The sequence below is a fragment of the Hylobates moloch genome, unplaced genomic scaffold, assembly GCF_009828535.3.
Source record: "Hylobates moloch isolate HMO894 unplaced genomic scaffold, HMol_V3 SCAFFOLD_11, whole genome shotgun sequence".
Lineage (NCBI taxonomy): Eukaryota > Metazoa > Chordata > Mammalia > Primates > Hylobatidae > Hylobates > Hylobates moloch.
Genome location: NW_026652286.1, coordinates 65616406 through 65620391, shown reverse-complemented (window position 1 = coordinate 65620391; position 3986 = coordinate 65616406). Strand labels below are relative to the sequence as shown.

Genomic DNA, 3986 nt, shown 5'->3' with positions numbered 1-3986 from the left:
GGATGGTCTCGATCTCCTGACCTCATGATCCGCCTGCCTCGGCCTTCCAAAGTGCTGGGATTACAGGCGTGAGCCACCACGCCCAGCCATAAGCAGAGCTTCTTACCTCTTCTGGTTTGAAGCCTCCCAGTTCCCCAGCTATTCTTTTGAGTGCACAATAAACTCCTACAATTTTTAAATCTGATCTGATTTTTTTGACAAAACTTTCATTCCTATGTCTTAGAGGAAATGCACCAAAAGCACTCACCACTCCATGTCTCTCTTGAAAGCTAATCTCTGTGGTATTGTCTTTCCACTGTGCCAATCTGAAAGGGCCCAGAGGAGGGAGAAACAGTGTAGGCCACTTTTCATGCTGTGATGACAGACAGCTGAATCATCCTGAATGTGTGCAATTGCATGGGTGTTTATTACTACAAGTTACATGGCGTTTGCCACAGATATGAGTCAACCCAGGAGCATCCTCATATTTGTCATCTTGTAATAATAATCAGAGTATGAAAGTACGAAAACCATTTGGGGGCATTGATGACCTCTCAGAAACAGAGCTTTCCCATCCACCATGGCCACATTAATAGAAACATCTCTTTTTTTTTCAGATGACTTACTTTTTAATTAAAAATTATTTTGTAGATTAGATGTGATTCCAGGTTATTACAGTATTTATAGCATTGTCATGTATTTGTATTTTTATATTTTCTCTGGTAAGAAAGAGATGGAATTACATATAGATTCATAGGTATACTCAAAAAAGTGAATTTCTTATGTGAATGCCACCACCTCATTAGTTTCCATCAGGAAAAAAAAAAAAGCTAAACTAATTCGGTAAGATAACTTTGGGTAACAACAATGTGCTGAAAAAAAAAAAATAGAAAATAGAAACATCTCTCCTCTGTATCTTTTTTTTGCAAGACCCTGAGCCTTGCGAACTATCCCTACCTGCACCAGCAGTGTCCTACCTTAGCAACACTTTGTAAGAGCTTCGGCAAGACATGAGTGAGTCTCCAAGTGATGAGAATCCACCCGATGCTGATGACTATAATGAATCATCTGAGTAGGAAGAACAGATTTTACCTTGTCATGTGCACTCCCAATTTTATCCTTTACCACCATCAACCTATGATCAGTACACTTTGCAATACTCTGCAACCAGGGATTCCACAGCACAGAAATGGGTGAGAACGATGTGCTATTTATACCTTCTCTTGATAATGGGAGCTGGAATGAAAACCTCTGGGTTGATTCAGTCTAAAATGATAAATGGATTGAATTTCATTTTGGTCACTGCCATTTCGGCGAAGGCCACAAAAAAAGAGATGACTATTTTTATAGTAATTAGTCTGGTTATCCGAAGATGAGAGATGCCTCTCAATTCATGTTTCATTTTTTCCCTATGGATGAGGGGCAAACTCCTGATGATCACCTCACATGCCAGGGGTCTGTATAAGATAGTGTCTGGTTTGGATTTCCAAAAGAAAATGTGGGGTCATATTCAGCACGATAACAATTTCACATAGGAATTCTCGGTTTCTGAAAATAAATAAATAAAAAAAAACTCCCCATCATTACTTTTGGCTACTTCAGCCTCCTTCCCCACAGCTCCTGTGTGGTCCCCAGAGCCCCAGAGCCCATGTTTCTGATGCGTTGTCTAGGGGAACTGCACAAAGCATCTCCCTACTGTATCTCAGGAAAACTGGGGGCAGACCTGTGGCAGTTTGGTGCTGCTAAAGGTTGTATCACAGACTGACAACAGAGATGCCCTCTCTATCCTAGGGACTGAGGCTTCTATGGCAGCAAAACAACAACAAAAAATATAAAGAAATAGCCAGCAGCTCTGTCTCAACCAAATCCTTGGGGCTGTTGGATATATTCTCCCTAAACACTGTACCTTGACATCATCTGCTGTATTCATAATAATCTGTGTTTCTAACTTCAATTCTTTTATTGTGAGCATCTAAGCATTTCTTTCATGATGGATGATAGCCTTGCTGTGTTAACATCACAGTGACTTTTCTTTCCCTTTCAGCCAACTACAGCAGTATTATCATCTATCTGCATACTAATATTTAAACATACATATTTGTGATTTTAAAGTTTCTGACAACACATACTTGTAGCACAATTTCCAGCTATTAGCAGACAAATCACTTGCACTTTTTTGCTGATCTAGGGGTGTCAGAGGTAGTATTGGCATCTGATTACTCATTTTTATTGCAGCTTCTGTCAGATTCATACAACAAACAGCCATCATCATTATATAGAAGACAGAAATATGTTTCCCAGAAATAGTTTTTTTTTGGGGGGAAGAGCTTAGAGTCCTCAACCAATTTTAAACATACTTCCCTACTGAACCTTGACAATAAAACATCTTCATTCACCTTGTCCTGTATGGTATAATTGGACACATGGGTGGAAGGGGTACAACAAAATTCCACCATGCATTATTGAAACATGTAAGAACTGCCTCATAGTCACCCCCAAACTATTTGCTTCAGATTACTGTAAGCAAATCTGAGGTTTACAAAAGTGAGGCTCAGGGACCAATTCTTGCCAAGTGGGAAAGGGAAAAGGGTGATCTGATGGGGTTATTGGGTGGGCCATCCATTCAGCCCCTAATGTGGAGAAGAAAGGAGTGGGCTAAGTTTACCGCCCCTCATCCATAGGCAAAAAATGAAACATGAATTGAGAGGCATCTCTCATCTTCGGATAACCAGACTAATTACTATAAAAATAGTCATCTCTTTTTTTGTGGCCTCCGCCGAAATGGCAGTGACCAAAATGAAATTCAATCCATTTATCATTTTAGACTGAATCAAGAACCATAAAGGACATTTCAATGAGCCTTCCCACATTCTCAGGAGAAATACATTTTCCCTTCTTTCCAAAGAGCTGAGACGGGAGTACAATGTTCAATCCATGCCCATCTGAAAGGGTGATGAAGTTCAGTTGTGTGAGGACACTATAAAGGTCAGCAAATTGGCAAAGTAATCCAGGTTTACAGGATGAAATATGTCACCTACATTGAACAGGTGCAGTGGAAAAAAGCTAATTGCACAACCGCCCATGTGGGCATTCACCGCAGCAGGGTGGTTATCACCAGGCTAAAGCTGGACAAAGACGCAAAAAGATCCTTGAACAGAAAGCCAATTCTTGCCCAGTGGGAAAGGGAAAGGGCAAATATAAGGAAGAAACAATCAAGATGCAGGAATAAAGTAACCTTATTTACAAATAGTCTATATCTCCGAGTCTGTTCTAGATTATTAGGAAAAGGATCCTCAACCATGGCCTGAGGAATAAGGAAGTATCTGCGCCATTCAAGCCATCAAAACCCACCTCATTCTAATATCTCAAAAGAAGATCATCACCCCCTTCCCTCAGGGGTGTCTGTTTTCTTTCTGGAGCCTTGAATCCTATTTCGGTTGTACTGCAGGTCCAGAGACATCCCACCCCAAAACCCGAAAACTTTCTTCCTTTCAATCTTTCCTCTTTTTTTTTTTTCTTTTGAGGCAGGGTCTTTCTCTGTCACCCCGGCTGCAGTGCAGTGGTGCCATCATAGCTCACTATAACCTCAAACTCTAGGCTCAAGCAATCCTCATCCTCCTGCTTCAGCCTCCTGAGTATCTAGGTCTATAGGTGCCTATCACCACCACACCCTTCTAATTCTTTCTTTTTTTATTTTTTGTAGAGACAGGGTTCCACTATGTTGCACAGGCTGGTCTCCAACTCCGGGCCTCAAGTGATCCTCCCAACTCAGCCTCCCAACATGCTGAGATGACAGGCATGAGCCACCCAACCTGGCCAAAAGCTTTTTTATTAAATACTATAGAGGAGATGAACATTATACTATCTGACTGTTATACACAACATACTTTCCTGATAATAAGTTTATTTCCTTATTAAGTGGTGAATAGGACATACTTTTGGAGCTATCCTCCCCATGGCTGTGGTGTCAATCCTTTATTTAATTAAAGGGTGCTATTCTCACATAC

General features: G+C 40.8%; 1 pseudogene; it reads left to right on the top strand.

Moving 5' to 3' along the window:
• Nucleotides 1-2775: 2775 nt before the first annotated feature.
• On the top strand, nt 2776-3208 carry LOC116477399 (large ribosomal subunit protein uL24-like; annotated as a pseudogene).
• The last annotated feature ends 778 nt before the right edge of the window (nt 3209-3986 follow it).